The sequence below is a fragment of the Lactuca saligna genome, chromosome 6 (assembly GCF_052625555.1).
Source record: "Lactuca saligna cultivar CGN05327 chromosome 6, ASM5262555v1, whole genome shotgun sequence".
In the NCBI taxonomy this organism is placed as follows: Eukaryota; Viridiplantae; Streptophyta; class Magnoliopsida; order Asterales; family Asteraceae; genus Lactuca; species Lactuca saligna.
In genome coordinates, this window is record NC_136422.1 from 11082598 (window position 1) to 11103476 (window position 20879).

A 20879-nucleotide genomic window follows, 5' to 3' on the forward strand; every position below is an offset into this window, starting at 1 on the left:
TGAAACATACAGGTCCAACAAAGATGGTTTTTTACTTCACTGGGGCAACAAATATCCTCTACAAGTTTAGGGGACATGATGTTATAGTGTAAGACAATCCCCTTGTCCTTTGCAATATTTCCAAAAGACACCCTTGCTTTTTTTTATTAAATTAAAATGGATACAACTGTCATTTAGCAATTAGCATCACCTATGTTTTGTTTTGTGGGTGTTATCATCATCATCATGTTGAAGATAACTTTGAGCTTCTTTTGCTTTCACACTTTTCTTTTTCTTTTTCTTTTTTCGTTAAGTCGGTTTTTTAAGGCATAATTGTCATTTTAAAACCGTATATTTAGGAACAAAATAGTCATTTCATTCATATTTTCGTTCACTTTAATATAAAACTGATATGTCACATTATCCCTTGACCTAAATGGATCGAAACTAAAAAGATAAACTAGAAAATGGGTCCCAATAGTTTGATACTCCAAGATTTTGTTGGGCCATGGATTTTGATTCAATGACAAGAGATCCCATACATTCCATAGGTCTATGGGCCCATTAATTATTTGAAACAGGGCCTATAAAAAATAAAGACAAATTCATTCAATTATTTATAAAAGTATTGAATAGAAGCACTGTGTTGTGTAAAGAGAAACAATGCAAGTTGTAAGATTCTCACCTGCATTTCAGTGAGGTCATTTCCTTTTTCTTTTTTTCTGATTGTGTTTTTTTATTTTAGTTTTAGTACTTAATAGAAGCAAATGGGCTTAAATATTCCATTGCTACTGGAAATTGGGGGAAAGCAAATGCAGCTGGAACTAGAGCTGCAAGAGATGTTGGAGCCCTTAGAGAACCGAAGGACAAACTGGAGAAGTGAGTTGAAGAGATGACATGGAGATTAGACTTTGAAAAGCATTTGAGAGTATATTTTTTTATATTTCTTGTATTTAATTAGTTTGTAAATTTTTGTTACAACTATTGATTTGTTTTATCTTTCCATGGAATGATTATTTGTATGACATTAAATTTTATCCAATGGATTGTATTTTTGTATATGATATTTTATTTTCTATTATGAGACATTAAATAAAAATTTAATTTGAAAATTAGTAAATCTATAAATAATATTTTTTTTAAACATTTAAAATTATGATACGCAAAAATGTGTGTCATCTTCATTTATGACATGGCCTTTCTTGACAGAGGCTTTCTTGATACGCATTGCGTGTCATTAACACGCGCGTCGTAAGGTTACGACACGTGAATGCGTGTCGTCTTCCTTTATGACAGGGCTTCCTTGATACGCATTGCGTGTCGTAAACGCGCGTCGTAAATGAGTGTCGTCTCTCTTTATGATAGGGCCTTTCTTGACGCGCATTTGCGCGTCGTCTGAGCCTTTTACGACGTGAAATGAGCATCTTAAAATGCTGTTTTTCTAGTAGTGTGTTGACCTTTGACTTGACCATTAACCAAAGTTGACCCTTAAAGGGGTTATAAGTTTAAAAGAGTAATTAAAAGAGATGTTATGTGTATGAGTTTGAGGAGAGTTGATCCCGACACCGAGGATAGTTTAGCTACTTTACGATATTGAGGTGAGTTACCTTCCAGTAGAAGTGGGTCTAAGGCACCAAGGTTGCATTTGTGATAATCATCATGTATGTCACTATCTGTTATGTTTATGTGCTAGTATGCTATGATGTTATGTGATATGTGATAGGAGGGGTATGATAGACCCTATTACCAGTCGATAGGGTCGAAGGGGTATGCCAGCACCCATATAAGCTAGGAAGTATATGATTATATGTTTATGGAGGATGCTATGTGGTAGAGTAGGGGTGAAATAGTCCCTGGTACTGGTCGAAAGGACCGAAGGGGTAGGCCAGCACCCTGATATGCTAGGCAAGGTATCGTTCGAAAGGACTGAAGGGGGATGCGAACACCCTGATATGGTAGGCTAGGTACCGGTCGATAGGACCGAAAGGGTAGGCCAGCACCCTGATATGCTAGGCAGTTACCGGTTGAAAGAGACCGAAGGGATAGTCCAGTACCCGGATATGTTTGATAGTATGTATGTTATATATTATGTGGTATAATGGGGGAACTCACTACGCTTTGTGCTTACGATTCTCATTTTTTGTTTCAGGTCCTTCTTCGTCGAAGGGAAAGGAGTCGGTACGGTAGCAACACTTCACACACATGATTTTCCGCACATGAGATTCTTGGGATTTGTACTCTTACATTATTACTATTTTATTAGATGGTTTTGAGACATGTGATCTATGATTTTTATGACATGAATTAACTTGATGATGTTTTCTTATAAATTGTTTATATATCGCTATATCAAAAATGAAATTTTTGGCTTTGAATTTTAGGATGTTACAACCGGAGTGCGACCCTCCAATGCCCAAAACTTAGAACAAATTCCCAAAAGGGTAATCAATAAACTTTAGCTAAAAAGGACACCCTAACAAAGAAAACTAGAAGAAAAGCCCCAGTATAGAAACAATGGGCTATGACCCAAAGAAAGGGCTAGTTCCGAGCTCCTAGCACGAGCTCCCAAGATAAGCCTAAAGGATCATTCCTAAAGTTATAAGTTGGGAAAATCTAGAACATGGCTAAATCACTAATCCAAAACAAAAATCTACCCATCAATTAGAAATACCTAATTCCTTACGAAACAAGAAATAATTGTCTTGAGTCGACCCCCAAGGCCAACATGAACTTGGGGAAGAATCGCCTCAGTAAGGGCACATATACCCTGGTGGCCAACTGTGACATCCTCATTTTTATGGCCAGAAAAGACCGATTTTGTTTATGCTTTATAAAAATCAGAGTACTTCTTTTAATAAAAATGTTGCGGAATTTGTTCCTAGAAAAATACGATAAATACGTTATTAAAACATTTTCGAAGAAACGTATTTTATTCATTTCAAAATGTTTGGGATGTCATCGTTAATACAGAAACATAAGCATAAACAGAACTTACATTTATTTACACTAGTGATCTACATCTCTTTAAATCTCTCAGTGTAAAGTGACTTCATATCAACACCTGTGATATAAATAAACTGAGTGGGTCAGGTTGGGAAATCTGGTGAGTACATAGGGTTTTTAACCCACAATAATATAATTATTATGTTTAAACAATCAAATAATCAACCCAATTACCCATCCCCATTATCTTCTTTAGTCTTAAGGATCTACCCTAAGAATCAGCTATTCCTCGTTTATTTATTCCTAAGGATCATCCTAAGGAATCGACACGAAGTCCATCATTACCAAGGCTTATAGAATATATCTGGTGAACACGTAGTCCGAAACATCTGGTAAACACTTAGTTCAAAAGTAACTAGTGAACACACTTAGTTCAAAATACTTAGTGAACACACTCAGTTCAAAGATACGTAGTGAACACACTCAGTTCAAAATACCTAATGAGCACCTAGTTCAAAAACACCTACAGGTTACGAGCTTACTAGCGTTCCATCGGACCATCTAGTATCGCCCATGGTCTTCATCTATACTCCACTAGATGACTGGATCACTGACAACATCGTGTTATCACAAAACAACTATTTCATCTACCCATGTTTTACCCAACACATTTTGTAGATTTAAATACATATACAGTTTAAATCATTTAAAACATGTATAAAAATCTTTCACCCAACATAGACAGCAAGTATTTAGACAATATGCACACACAACACGTAATTTATATTAAAATACTTCATATCTATGTGTAAGATGAAAGGGACTATGCACTCACCTGAATAGGTGGTGACTCAGCACTCGGACAGCGCCTCGATACTCTCAAAACGATATTCCTTCGATAAAACCTAGTACCAGTACCACTAGGGTTTAGTCTAACGATAACCGTGACTAATTAATAGTTTGACTATTATTATTATTATTATATAAGCATTAAATAACACTCAATATAACTCATAATAATAGCCCAAATACTCATTATAAGTTCCTAATAATGTTACTATATTAAAACATAAGCTATACTAAAGATAGCGTAGGCATAGCTCACTTACAGCGGGTTTTTCGCAAAACCGGGCTTCGCTGGAGCAGCGTTTCCGAGCCGAAAGACCCTTTTTCTCGGGATTCCAGGAGCCTCGGGGCTTCCTTCGGGTGCTAGGGGGTTTACCTAGGCTTTAGGGAGGGTTTGGGAGGCTAGAGAGAGAAACTAGAGAGAGAAAGAATGTTGGAGAGGTGTGAAGAGAAGTGAATGCCCGGCACCTCTATTTATAGGAGGCCTGACTGGTAGACTCGCCGAGTCTGAGTCATGACTCATCAAGTTGGTCCATGTGGTGGCCTTCTGGTGGTGCCACGTGTCCAATTCTGGTGGTGCCACGTCACCCCCTATCACGTATCAGCCCTCAAACTTAGAAAAATCATAACTTTCACATACGAGCTCCGTTTTCGGCGTTCTTTATATCCACGCGTAGGTAAAATCAAGATCTACAACTTTCGTTTAGACTCCGTCGGCTAATTCTCGACCGATCTCAAATTTAATAGTAGGAGGCGTTTAGACTATTAAATGACCGCGAAGAGTTCATAACTCCTTCATACGGACTCCGTTTTCGTCTGTCTTTTTTCCGTTGAGTTCCTATTAATGAGATATTCAACTCTCATTTAGTTCGCGTAAGCCAAAAACCGCTCGAACTAAAATTCGAGTTTCGGGCTGTACACTACTAAGTCGAATCTTAGAAAAATCATAACTTCCTCATACGCAGTCAGATTTGGGCGTTATTTTTATCGATGTTCTTAGTTTAACATATTCTACGACTTTCGTTTAGATCACTAAGGCTAAAAAGTCCTCCATCGTAAATTCATTATTTACGCTTCCCGATGTCGTGCCGGTTCCGTCGTGAAACTTCGACGGGCCATAACTTCTTCGTTATAACTCGGATTTCGGCGTTCTTTATATGTACGGAAACCTTGTGACATATTCTACAACTTGGTTAAGACTATTTATTCTAAATAATATTTTGTCGAAAAGTCATTTTTGACCCCTATTGCCTCTAAATTGACTAGTCCGGGTCTGCGGGCGTTACAATTATCTCCCCCTTAGGATGATTACGTCCCGGAATCATCAACAAAAAAGGGCTCACATGATGACTCCATTTGTTATATATTCATCCTAAGTCATAACTTCGATGTTTCTTCAAACGAGTATCTAACTCTTAGACTCCTTGACTGCAGGCGATGCTCGATCTTGCATATGCTCTCTATTTCACGTTAGACTCAAAATTATGACCTTCAAGTCACAATCTCGATCCTCACTGGATAAAAACTTAAGATAAGTTCTTTTATTAATACAATGGACCGATGTGTCATATTCTAATGACCTCTCATCGTATGTTGCAATGCTCAGACTCAGGTCTCTTAGAGTCAAATTCCAGAACAGTCTATACCTTCCTTCATGTTCTAGTCACATCTAAAAAGGTACAGTTTTTAGCAACCATCGAGATACTTTTACTGATCGCTTTGATTAATTCTTCCGGCTTAAGTCGGTGCTACATCGAACTTGGTTCTCTGAACCACGTAACATACTTATCGTAGTCGGACTCAATTCGATATGACCACTCGAGTCGGAATATCAACAATCTTCTTGGTCATTACCAAAACAATGGTAACAACGTACTTGAATAAATCAATTACTAGCTTCTTGGTAACTTTGTGACTTTCCCTGATCCAAGCGTGAGTCCTGTGCTTCCGGTAGTATATGCATCTACTACCTTTCACACCTACTCATACTCGTCCCAAGTATTGTCTCGCAGTTTTCCAAGTCACCATACAAGAAAATCACATAACAGTTTAACGTATCAGATAACAAAACAAAAGTTTTATTATTTCTTGACTATTACATAAGTGTTCAAGTTCACCCTAGACTATGCCTCTAATAGGCTACATCATACGACACTATGGCTACTGCATAACTTGATCTTTAGATATGAAGTCCTCATCCTTGATTCCTTGCACGGTTTTCCGCTTCGTCGAGGATCATGTGAAATGCCCTTGGCCTTGGTGGCATTTTTGGTCTTGTTGCTTTATTTTTCTTTGGGCAATTCTTTGAAAGATGCCCCCCTTCTTTACATTCATAACACAACCTCTTGTTGGATGTACACTCATTGGCGTAATGCCCAGACTTTCCACACTTGAAACATGTCACCTCTTCACCGCATTTTCCAAAGTGTTTCTTCTTGCATTTATCACACCATCTGGCTTCACCTCCTCCTCCAGGCTTTGAGAATTTGCTCTCCTTGTTGGACCTTGAAGATCCTTCAAACTTCCGCTTCTCTCCTGCCTTATCTTTTTCTAGACCCTTTTCTCTTATCTGGGCCTCTACATTCTTAGCTGCCCTAACAGTTGTTTTCAAGGTAGTTGCCATTTTGACCATTGGGCCAAAGTCAGTGGGTAATCCGTTAGCAAACCTATCAATCTTGGAGAGTTCAGTAGGCACCAAGTAGGGGAATAGCTTCATCCTCTCGGTGAATGCGGTGGCATACTCATCAACACTCATCTTCCCTTTCTTCAGGTTCTGAAACTCGTTGTTCAGGTCTATCAGACCTATCTCTGAGCAGTACTGCATTTTTAACTGTTCCAAGAACTCTTCCCATGACATCCTTAAGGCTTCTCCTCGTGGCATTGTATCTGCCAATAGCTTCCACCAGCTCAAAACTCCAGTTTTCAGTTGTCTTACAGCGAAGACGGTCTTCTGTTTCTCGCTACAGTCACAGCTCTCAAACACCATCTCCATCTCGGAGATCCAATCCATAATCTCAACAGGCTTTGGGATTCCTGAGAGACTTGGTGGTTTCGCACCCAAGAAATTCTTGTACATTCTCCCATCCTTGTTGTTTCTCCTCTCCGGGCCATCCCTTTGATCACCTTGAGTCCCCACTTGACTCACTTGGCGGCTGTAGTTCCCTTCCTCCGATTGCTCGGGAATCAGCTCGGGTTGCTCAGTGGGCATAGTAGGTTCGTCCCTATTCAACATCTGCCTCATTTCTTCCCTTTGTTCAGCTAGCATAGCCCGAATCATGGCTTGAACTCCAGCCATGGTGATTGGCTTAGGTGCAACTTCTTCTACAACAGGTATTTGCTGAACCACTGGGGGTTGGTTCCTATTCTCATTTGTGTTCACGTTTCCGCTACGGGTCCTTGCCATCTTGATCTATACACCGAATAAGGTGAATCTAGACCTTTACTTAGGATTGACGTTTAAATCATCCTTGTCACTCCGAAACGTCTACATGCTAGTTCTAATATCGTAGTCGTACGTTTAGAATCCTAAACACGTAAGGTTTCCAGATCCAGTCGGCAACAGACCATAGATCCGAATAAATAACAGTATATAAGGCATAAAGCATTTAGCACATAAAAGCATTTTAGGCATAATTCCTAAAATAATCTAGTGCTCGCACCTCACCATCATTGCTTAGCATTCTAAGTTTAAGTCTAGAAATAAATCCATATTCCTAGTTGGCTTAAACTAATGCTCTGATACCAACTGTGACATCCTCATTTTTACGGCCAGAAAAGACCGCTTTTGTTTATGCTTTATAAAAATCAGAGTACTTCTTTTAATAAAAATGTTGCGGAATTTGTTCCTAGAAAAATACGATAAATACGTTATTAAAACATTTTCGAAGAAACGTATTTTATTCATTTCAAAATGTTTGGGATGTCATCGTTAATACAGAAACATAAGCATAAACAGAACTTACATTTATTTACACTAGTGATCTACATCTCTTTAAATCTCTCAGTGTAAAGTGACTTCATATCAACACCTGTGATATAAATAAACTGAGTGGGTCAGGTTGGGAAATCTGGTGAGTACATAGGGTTTTTAACCCACAATAATATAATTATTATGTTTAAACAATCAAATAATCAACCCAATTACCCATCCCCATTATCTTCTTTAGTCTTAAGGATCTACCCTAAGAATCAGCTATTCCTCGTTTATTTATTCCTAAGGATCATCCTAAGGAATCGACACGAAGTCCATCATTACCAAGGCTTATAGAATATATCTGGTGAACACGTAGTCCGAAACATCTGGTAAACACTTAGTTCAAAAGTAACTAGTGAACACACTTAGTTCAAAATACTTAGTGAACACACTCAGTTCAAAGATACGTAGTGAACACACTCAGTTCAAAATACCTAATGAGCACCTAGTTCAAAAACACCTACAGGTTACGAGCTTACTAGCGTTCCATCGGACCATCTAGTATCGCCCATGGTCTTCATCTATACTCCACTAGATGACTGGATCACTGACAACATCGTGTTATCACAAAACAACTATTTCATCTACCCATGTTTTACCCAACATATTTTGTAGATTTAAATACATATACAGTTTAAATCATTTAAAACATGTATAAAAATCTTTCACCCAACATAGACAGCAAGTATTTAGACAATATGCACACACAACACGTAATTTATATTAAAATACTTCATATCTATGTGTAAGATGAAAGGGACTATGCACTCACCTGAATAGGTGGTGACTCAGCACTCGGACAGCGCCTCGATACTCTCAAAACGATATTCCTTCGATAAAACCTAGTACCAGTACCACTAGGGTTTAGTCTAACGATAACCGTGACTAATTAATAGTTTGACTATTATTATTATTATTATATAAGCATTAAATAACACTCAATATAACTCATAATAATAGCCCAAATACTCATTATAAGTTCCTAATAATGTTACTATATTAAAACATAAGCTATACTAAAGATAGCGTAGGCATAGCTCACTTACAGCGGGTTTTTCGCAAAACCGGGCTTCGCTGGAGCAGCGTTTCCGAGCTGAAAGACCCTTTTTCTCGGGATTCCAGGAGCCTCGGGGCTTCCTTCGGGTGCTAGGGGGTTTACCTAGGCTTTAGGGAGGGTTTGGGAGGCTAGAGAGAGAAACTAGAGAGAGAAAGAATGTTGGAGAGGTGTGAAGAGAAGTGAATGCCCGGCACCTCTATTTATAGGAGGCCTGACTGGTAGACTCGCCGAGTCTGAGTCATGACTCATCAAGTTGGTCCATGTGGTGGCCTTCTGGTGGTGCCACGTGTCCAATTCTGGTGGTGCCACGTCACCCCCTATCACGTATCAGCCCTCAAACTTAGAAAAATCATAACTTTCACATACGAGCTCCGTTTTCGGCGTTCTTTATATCCACGCGTAGGTAAAATCAAGATCTACAACTTTCGTTTAGACTCCGTCGGCTAATTCTCGACCGATCTCAAATTTAATAGTAGGAGGCGTTTAGACTATTAAATGACCGCGAAGAGTTCATAACTCCTTCATACGGACTCCGTTTTCGTCTGTCTTTTTTCCGTTGAGTTCCTATTAATGAGATATTCAACTCTCATTTAGTTCGCGTAAGCCAAAAACCGCTCGAACTAAAATTCGAGTTTCGGGCTGTACACTACTAAGTCGAATCTTAGAAAAATCATAACTTCCTCATACGAAGTCAGATTTGGACGTTATTTTTATCGATGTTCTTAGTTTAACATATTTTACGACTTTCGTTTAGATCACTAAGGCTAAAAAATCCTCCATCGTAAATTCACTATTTACGCTTCCCGATGTCGTGTCGGTTCCGTCGTGAAACTTCGACGGGCCATAACTTCTTCGTTATAACTCGGATTTCGGCGTTCTTTATATGTACGGAAACCCTGTGACATATTCTACAACTTGGTTAAGACTATTTATTCTAAATAATCTTTTGTCGAAAAGTCATTTTTGACCCCTATTGCCTCTAAATTGATTAGCCCGGGTCTGCGGGCGTTACACCAACACTAACCACCTGGGACTAAAAGCAAAATCATTGTAGAAATGGAAGTAACCATATCATCAAAAAACAAAAAAATGTTATGTCGGACAACTCCCGGATTTAAAAGAGCCACGTAGGGCCAAAAAACGATCACTTACCAAGCGAATCAAAGTAGGTGCCAACTTTGGAGGGATCATGTTCTGAAGCAACATCCTCGACCTCGGGATCATTGCACAATTGGTAGAGGCCTCCTAGGTCGAGCTCACACAAGTGGAAATACGAAGTGAATTCCATCTCCATAAAAGCCTTCACAGAGGCTTGCATGGCCTGGGTCAGCTCCAGGGTGGATGTCGACTCCCCAGAATCAAACTTTCCACCAACCACCTGCTTTCTCACCACTTGTTTACCTCCTTCCACGTTGGAAACAATATATGTCACTTTCATCCGTCTAACTTCAAGTGAGAACTCAACTCTCTCGACCACCTTGTCCACCACCCGAACAACACCCTTATAGAGCAGCAACATCACGTCATCCTCTACAGCCTTCCTCCTAAGCTCTTCCGCCTCCAACTTCCGATGTTGTTCCTCCACTCGCCCCTCCAACACATTATTCTCCTCAACCAAGGCTTCAATCCGTTGGGAAAAGCACTCCACTGACCCGTCCAAATTCGCCACCTACTCCTCTATGGATGCCTTCTCCCCAACCAAGAGGTAATAACGCTCCTCAAATTTGTGCTTCTCCTCATCCATTCCTAACATTTTCATCCTCAACTCGTCCCGCTCAACCCTAACAGAGGTAAGCTCTGCTAAATCTGAATTAAACTAGCGGAGGCACCAAGCGGCAGCCACCAGATAAGGAGAAACCTGAGCTGCCGCGTACCGAATACTATTGGACATATGAGAGTTGGAGAGTGTGACATCCCCAATTTCACGGCCATAAAAGACCGATTTTGTTTATGCTTTGTTTGAAAATTAGAGTAATATTTTTACATAAAAGTGTTGCAAAATTTGTTCCCAAACAAAATATGATAAAAATTTATCAATGCATTTCTTTAAAGAAACGTATTTTCATTAAATAACAAATCTCGGGATGTCATGTTCCGATACAGACCAAAAGCATAAACAGTATAAAATAGACCTTACAACAGTTATTTATAACTGCTGATCTATAATCCAAAATCTCTCATCAAGTCCACCAACTTATACTCTTGTGCCATTACCTGTAATGCAAAGAAAACTGAGTGGGTCAGGCTTGGGAGCCTAGTGAGCATATAGGGTTTTCAACCCACAATAATATAATTATTATATTTAATCATCAAAGAATCAACCCAATTACCCATCCCCATTATCTTCTTTATTTCTTAAGGTTTTACCCTAAGAATCAACTATCCTTTATTCATTTGTTCCTAAGGATTGGCCTAAGGAATTGGCATGAAGTTCATTGCTGCCAAAGTTTATCTATCAGGTACTAAATCCATAGCTATCAGGCGCTAACTCCATAGTCACCAAGGTTCACTTAACAGACGCTAACTCCATAGTCACCAAGGTTCATCTACACTGTATAAAATCCATAGCTACCACCGTTTTATTATGAGACACTAAATTTATAGCTGCCAGTATTTTTAGAGTACACCGGTGAACATCAAGTCCACAACACCTACAAGTTGCGAGCTTGCTAGTGTTCCACTGGACTATCTAGAATAGTCTGTGGTTGTCATCCCTACTCTGCTGAATGACGAGGGAGGGGGCATCATTTGGGGTAAAGGTTTCACTCATTTTTCACCTGTCACCCTCATCTCATGATCTATATCATCTTTCGTCTCATCCTTAAACTAATCTTTCCTCACACACCAACTATTTCATCTACCCATGTTCTACACAACATATTTTTAGATATAAATTACATATATAGTTTAAATCATTTAAAAATCTGTATAAAACATTCATTCAACAACCATTTCAAGTAAACAAACAACGTATAAACACATAGCACGTATTTCATAGCAAATACTTCATATCTATGCGGTAAAAGAAAGTAACTACACACTCACTTGTTTAGATGATGCTCGGACAGCACTACAGCTCTAAGAGTAGTATTATTCAGTGAAACTAGAATATCTTCAAACACCGGACTTCTCGCGGGCAGAGTTTCGGCTAGAAAACTCTTTCTTCTCGGGATCTTCGGAGCGTCCTAGGTCTCGGGATGATATCGGGGCTTCGGGGGTACTTCTTTGCACGTAAATCGACGTAAAAGAAAGTACTTGATATTGTAAGACATGTCTCAATAAAAATCATACATATACAATTCCAAGTTTTGACGAACTAGCTGAAAATTAGATAATAAAAAATAACATTTTGTAAAAATGAACTGATAAACTAGATCGAAGATAAAAAATGACATAAAATATTTAAGATAATGAGTTCTATATAATTAATTAGGAATATATTTTAAGTATAAAAAAAAAAAAAAAAAAAAAAAAAAAAAAAAAAAAAACCCTAATCTAAGTATTTTAAAAGTTAATTTATAAATTATTTTTTGATTTTACGATATAACAATTAAAAAAAAAACTTAAAAATAAATTAAGTTGTAGCATACCAAAAACAAACTATATCATAATTTCAGACTATAAAATCCGATGATTTATGTGATAATGGGAACAACCAACATAAGTATTGACAATATAATGTTCTCTTTTGGGAAAGCTACCATTTGCATCAATGGTGTGTATCCAAATTTCTTGATGATGGTAAACCATTAATCAGTGGAAAAGGGGTTTGGTTTCTGGAGACAAATGCTCCTTTTTTTTGGACACCCACTCAAGCATGTGTTTCCTTTTTTTATGAGTATATTTTCTCTTTTCAAATTAATGTTTGTTTATTTAATCTTATTTTACTTTTATAATTTATGTAAAAATAACAGCTTAAACGAAATGTATAATCACATATTACTTAAAGAACAAAACATGTAATATTATAATCAATAATCGATTATCTCATTACATGTTTCATATATTTATTAATTTATACAGTTTTTTTTATATCAATTTAAACATTTTGACACAAATTATATAATCACATTTCAACCAATTAAACAAGTTGAAATTAAAGATGATGATAATTTGCTCAACCAATTAAACAAGTTGAAATTAAAGATGATGATAGTTTGCCAAAAAACAACTTTATTGCATAAACAAACATTTAAACCTTATTTTCTATTACCAAAACTATAAATAATCAAGTTTACCAATGGGTTGGTATGTCTCGGTCAATATTTTGGGGGTTTTAGTCCTGCTTAAGTTTACTGATAGAGCCAATCGTAATACGGTGTAGACTACATTTAAGACTTTTTTACTAAAATCTTTCACCATTACCTACTAATATATATATATATATATATATATATATATATATATATATATATATATATATATATATATATATATATATATATATATATATATATATATATTGCTAAAACAACAAAAAAATACTTTAAAATTTCATAATTCTTTAACCCTATTTATTTAGTCCATAATCTGCTAGTACTTGGGACCAGTATATAGATTTAGGAAGATTGTGAGTTGATAAGTTTTTTTTTTTTTTTTTAAAAACTATAAAGTTATTACATTATATCCACATTTATATTGTTTCTTTGTTTGCATTGATGCATATATGTAAAGAGATACTTATCGTTTGATGATTTTCATGTTTTTCTCCATTTTGCTTGAAAATTGCAAACAAAAGCTGATAATGTTTTTATTAAATATAGGAATATGATTTTCAATAAGTATAATTGTTATATCTATTTGTTCATTTTTATGGAACTGTTTGATTTATTCTTATAGTTGAAGTTAGAAATTGTTTCAACAAACAAATGCATAATTTGGTTTGAAATGAACTTCAACAATGAGCAAGATGGGTCAAGTATAATCTAAGGTATCAATTGTGTGCTATAGTGGCGCTATAGCGTTTTGCGAAGGTCAAGAACCGTTATTTTCAATTTAGCGTTTTCATTTCGCGGTACCACTATTAATGGCGCTATTCACCGCTATTTCAATAACTGCTATAGCGGCACTACGGACGCTATTCCATTTTCGTTCACATTTTTAGTCATTTGGTTACTTTTTTCAATAAAAAACTAGTCTTTATGATTTTACTACACTTTCATTTTAAAAAGCCCGAACAAATTACATAATTAAAAGCATTCAAAGCAACTATGCCTATTGACAACTCTTTTTCTCATCTCTTTTTGTACTCACGCTAACTTGAATTGTCATGGTCACACTCCATTAATGCATTTTGTAAATCTACCCACGCCTATGAAGTCACGACTTAGGATTTAACTCCTTAAATCAACCACGGCCTACTAATACGATATTGAACCCGTATAATCTAGTTAAACTCTGTTTGAGACTTTTACACTACCTAGTTTCCATATTATTATAATATAATATTATGTTATGTTTTTATATGACTTTTTAGGTTTGATGATATTAATTCTATATAGACTTATAGTAATAATACTCAAATATATATAAATTCTAAATAAATATAATATAAAATTATAAATTATACGTAATATTAAAAAACCACTATATCACCGCTATACCACCGCGATAACCGCGATCTCAAATAGCGGCATGTGACCGCTATTGAAATTTTGATCGTGATAAATGCATAGAGTATAATACATCACAATATAGAAAGAAACTGGTCATCTAAAATTTAATTTTATTTGAAAATTGTTATTGCGATTTTTTAAAATAAATCAATATTCTAATAAATGAATAGGTTTATTCTCCTATTGTAAAGTGTCATACTATTTGGGGTGTGTTTGAAACGGAACATTTTGGAGCATTTGGGAGCTTCTAACGTTTAACAAAACGCTCCGTTTAAAACAAAAAATCTCGTTTGACACTACAAGCTTCTAGCGTTTAGTTTAATCAAAACGCTCCAAATCCAAAAACTACTTCATGTAGCGTTTAACAAAACGCTACAAGCTACCTGCTACAAGTTACCCGCTACTAGCTAGTTTTTTCGAACACGCCCTAGAACTTCTTATTAATATTGTATGTTACATATAATGCCACTTGTCAAGTGTCATGTTCTAATAAATGAATAGGTTTATTCTCTTATTGTCAAGTGTCATACTATTTGAGGCGTGTTCGGCACGGAGCGTTTTGGAGCATTTGGGAGCTTCTAGCGTTTAACAAAACGCTCCGTTTAAAACAAAAGGTCTCGTTTGATACTACAAGCTTCTAGCGTTTAGTTTAATCAAAACGCTCCAAATCCAAAAGCTACTTCATGTAGCGTTTAACAAAACCTCACAAGCTACCTGCTACCCGCTACCTGCTACTATGGATGAGCGTGGGACAGATGCGGTACCGATCGGTACCTTTCCCGATTTCCCGAAAACCGAATTTGGTCAAAAGTCGATCCCGAGTACCAAACCAAATTAATATCACCAGTACCGGGAATGGTACCGGTTTTCGGTACTAGTACCGGCGGTACCGATTCCCGAATTTCATGTATTTGGAGTACCAAGTACCGTTCCATATTTTTATATCCGGTACGGTTCGTTACCGGTTCCGGTAAGGTACCGGTACGGGATCGGGATTTAGGACACACTGTTCATCCCTACCTGCTACAAACTACCTGCTACTAGCTAGTTTTGTCGAACACGTCATAGAACTTCTTATTAATATTGTATGTTACATATAATGTCATTTGTCAACCTATTAATTATCAATTTCAAATTTTAAATTTTCCACTCTAATTACATTAAATTATTAATTGATTTTTTATTTTAAATTTCAAATTTAAAATTTTTTCACTCTAATTATGTTAAATTAATAATATTAGATTAAAAAATAAAACTAATATAGATTGTAAGGTGATATAACTTCATGTATTTATTTAAATTAATGATTATAATTACGATTTTTGCAAATCCAAAAGAAGACTTCCTAAAAATCTTTCGAAAGATTTCAATGCACAAACTCATCCCACTTCATAAATATTGATGATCATATGGTCCGAAAAATAAAACCAACCCGACCCAATACTAAACAAATATTTTGGTTCTGGTGGTTCCTAGATTTTCGGGCATATATTTTCAATAGTCACTCCTAATTTGTGTGTAAAATATCACAATTTTGATTTCCTTCCACATCACTTTCGATCCTATATAATTACTTTAATTATATAAAATATTTAAGACAACTTGTTGATAAGATAATTTATTATCTGAAGTGCCAAGATAATATAAATGTTAACAGAGCAGTTGTATTTAAGTCGTAAATTAAAAGTTTCAGGTTTTCTTTTGAAATTAAGATTTAATTTTTGAAATGAAGAAAAGTATTGTTAGACTTTCTAATATAAATATATAATATACTTCAGTAACAAATTTCGAATATAATACTTTAGTGAGTCAACTGAAAATCTGAGATGATGGTTAAAGCTGCAAAAATAACCGGCGGGATCAAAAAGAAAAGAAACGGAACCGGTTGACCGGTTTTATCGGTAAACAGGTGGAGGGCTACTGGCGGAGTGCACCTGACAACCGGTATCGGCGGGCGTGCTGTCGTCTGTAGTTGGCGGAAGTGTTTTCTTTTGACCGGTGGTCAGTTTAAAAAGAGCTAAAGGTGAAGGGCGGGTTTTGATTAATTTGATTTTCGCTTTAACAAAATAAAAGTGTAAATAGAATAAGAATGTGCACTTTAGACCCTTCTGTTTTGTTTTTTCTCGACGAACCCCGTTGATTGCGCAATAAAGTCATCCACATTCTTTTACCAATTTCTCCCTCTAAACGCTTTTTTGCTTTTTTCAATTATATTTCCGCCAATCTTGCAACAATTTAATATTTGGCCAACAAATATTTCCTGAATATATAAATTTTGTAATCATATGTATAACTAGAAACTTATTGAAAGAATGTGAGAATAATTGTATTTAATCATTGCATTTACTGAAAATCAACGATTGAAATTCATTTTAAACCTCTAACTATTGCTAACTTTATATTTTATTATTTTAATGTGTAGTACAAACCTTACTTGTGATAATTAGAAAGCTCGTGCATCCAATGTTTCACCTAAACATTAGGACCATTACTTTACAATAAGTCAATAAGGTTTCTATTATATGTTTACATGTGGGTCAACATTATAATGTGTCATTTTGGTTCTTAAATATGCCCATCTAAGACCCCTAAAACAATGAATTGGATTTCATTTCTTATTCCGGATCACTTCTTTATACTATTTTGCCTTTTTGAGATTTGGTGTAGATTTATTAATCTGTCTTTTTATTTTCTTTTGATCAATTTGAAACTTCGTTACATTTCAGTAACAAGTGGAACTTTTGATCAAATTTTTTCTATACCCTCCAAACCATGTATGTTTAACCAAATGTGGTTTCATTTCTTATAAGCGAGATATGATATGCTTTACCATACAAGATATTGCATGCAAAATTTTATTCTTATGATGCTTTGATCAACGAATGCGGTTAAGCTATGCTCTAGACTTTTAGAAGATTACACACATTGCATGATGATATTATTATTAACCACAAATTCAACGACAAATCATGTTGTAGAAATAATTGTTACATGATTTAATACCAAAACACCATACACGTTGTCATTCTTTTGTCTCTATGTTTTTTTCATGGCAGTACGGATAAACGAATCTAACATTTTTTTTAAGGGCACTATAGAACTTTATTCAAAACAATAATACATTTGCAAGTAAATTTTAGAATAATTAGAGTATTTCCTTTTAAATATTTTTAGCCATTGAGAACATATCCCTCCACTCTCAACATTCTAGATCCGCCAATGAGTATAGATATGATAATCCAAACATAAACAATGGTATCAAGTTTAAACTTGATGGGTGGACGTTATGATCTAAATGGTCGGTTCTGAGAATTCAAATGTTCAAAATGAATCGAAAAAAGCCCCCAAAAATTAATATCGTTGGATGCTGATTTATATATATATATATATATATATATATATATATATATATATATATATATATATATATATATATATATATATATATATATATATATATATATATATATAAGGAACCCTTTTTTCTCAACTTTTAGAATTTAATTTTTATTAAAAAAACTAAAATACAAAATTCATAACATTTTATCATTTTTCCAATAATATCAAATTCGATAAAAAAAATTACTCATTTTTCAATTCATAGTGTGAATATGTGCAGATTCACAATGTGAATATGAATTCACGCGGTGAATCAGAAAAATATATAAGCATCAAGTTTTGTTGAAAAACACACGTGTATTCATTCCTTTTTTCGTCGGTACAATGTAGAATTTTGCAGCAAAAATAAATGATTGGCTGAGAATGATTCTTTTATTCTCAAACTTTTTTTCTCAATTGAACTTTCTCTCCCTCTCTCTCTCTCTCCCCCTCCCTCTCTCTCTCTCTCTATCTCTCTCTCTCTCTCTCTCTCTCTATATATATATATATATATATGTGTATATATATATATATATATATATATATATATATATATATATATGTATATATATATATATATATATATATATATATATATGGCACCCAAAAAATTAGGCTATGTACCCATTTTGTCATTCCTCAAATCTATCCTGATCATATGTCTCCTCCATGTTGGCTATGTAGCGAATTAGGCTCTGTACCCATTTGGTAAGTTGTGATATCTTAGATAAGACAAAGACCAACTAAGACCAATTATGTGAAGTGCTTTGTCTTAATAAGAACTACACTAACTCTTGAATATTTGTTTTGTCAAGGAATGTTTCTTAACAAGAGAATCATATATGTCAAGAGATCAGTGGGAGTTTTAATGATCTTGAAAAAGTTTCGAGAATAAATCAAGAATAAACCTTATCAATCATCACTAGCACGCGACTTGAGGTTTACAACCTATCATGTTGACACAAGTTTGTTCTATGTACCATTCCAGTTTAAGTCATCTATGCGTATTAGTTCTATGAGTTCTCAATTGGATTGCATAGAGGCAAGGCATCCTGATCAATGAAAGTACATTGATAGGTAAGGGTGAGCTCTTGACAACCAGAAAGCAATGGTGGGCATTCGTGCTACCATGAGGCGAGAAATAAAGATTGAACAAGTTCAGTCCATATGATTTTGGATTTGTCGCAAACCTTGGTTTTGGCAAATTCACATGGATAGGAACACATACACCATAAAAAATCTAAGTGTTATAAGGTTTCTCTCCTTCATGAAAATGATTGTGAGGAAATGCTTTCACTAAGAAAGATTTTAAGAAGAAAGCAATTGTGATAATTGTATTCTCAAATTCGATTATGATTATGGCATCCCTTTTCATATTTCGAATTGTGAGATTTGGCAATTAGTCTGAACATTTTGGACTTAGTAACATAAGTTCTGAATTTCTTTAGACACACATGTGAGTCTTCTAAGGCAAAGGTGTATGCATTTAAGAAACCCAGATAAAGCTTATCAAATCATCAGGTATTAGAAATATAAACTTAGGGAATTCAATAAGCATTGTTTTCTGGAAGTTCAGTTGTTTTCTGAATACACGTCAAAGCTAGTGGGAGCATAAGTGTTATGCTGCTAAGAAAATAATCACATGTTAGTGGGAGCATGATTATTATGGTAAGTATTGCAAGTTAGCAATATTAATTATAGAAAGCAAAGATTCACTTTGCAAAATTGTAGGGGTTGAAAAGTTGTTTTGCTATAATTAAGGGATATAATATTATACTTCGTTTCAAAATCTAAAGCTTAGATCGAGAAATGTTAATAAATTTAGTCAATGATACACAGTGCATTCTCAAAATTCGATTATGATTACGACATCCCTTTTCATAGTTCGAATTGTGAGAACGTGGCACATAAAATGTTATGGTAGAAGATTAATAAAGTATCATATCTTTATGTAAGGCATTATGCACCATGTCCCATATGCTTCGGGTATATGATCGATTGCATATGCTATAATATTTGACCATTCTAAAATTTTCCAAATGCCTAGTGCATTAAGAGGGAAAAGGGACTAGAATTGGTTTTGACTAAAATAATTAAACAACTATCAAAGGACAATCCAAAGTTCGTTGAGGGTTGGTCGCTTGTGAGTAGTTGGAAGTATAGTACTGGATGAACAATATCGACATTATTATGAATAGATAAGATTGTATTTAGAATGAGTTGTCATATGAAAAATATGGAAATGTTTCCATAATGAGAGCTAGATATTAAGAATCTATGTCTAGATTTGAAACTATTATGCTTGAAGGATGTTCAAAGGAATGTACTTTAAATGAGAGACTTCACGACTATGGAATTGTCTTGTAACAATTTCTAATAGAGAACCTTGTGATTTCATTGGCCGAGTCTTGGTGACTTTGTGTTGTGACTTTACGAAAGGATCATTGCATAAAATGTTAGAATCTAGCATATTCTGATAGTGGCAAGAATTTGGTATTCTTACACTTATGATAAGGATTAGGAATTGTGAAATGAGCATCATTGAAAAAGTTTTCAATTGATCTATTTCACAAAGTAAGGACCATAGGAAAAATAGTGTGCGTGTTTGGTGCATGGGACAACTATTGTTATAATTCGAGTGTTAAGTTGATTATCTGAAACATTATACAATCAATAATGAGTAATCAATATGGTGACTAAATAAGAGGTGTTTTTATTTATACTCAGAAGTTTTGAGGCCATATAGGGTTAATTATTATTATTGTGTTTCACTTTGCATGTTTTGACTTCCAAAATAACTAGGTTATTCGAACCTCTACAGTCGGTCATACGTTGGAAGTATGTATGAAGGAAGACTGTCATGAATATGTCTGTAGATTGTCTAAAGTGTTTAGAAATAGCACAAGTTTGTTGTAGAGTTCATGAGTGCTTTGATAAGATTAGAGTATTGGATTAAACCCACGCACACTTGAATCACTTCATGGATTTTATAACGAGTGATTGTTAGACGATAATATTGTATATTCTTGTAACCGAGACGTGCGGGTTGTAATTACGATTCGGTTGCACATTGATAATAAGTAAACGC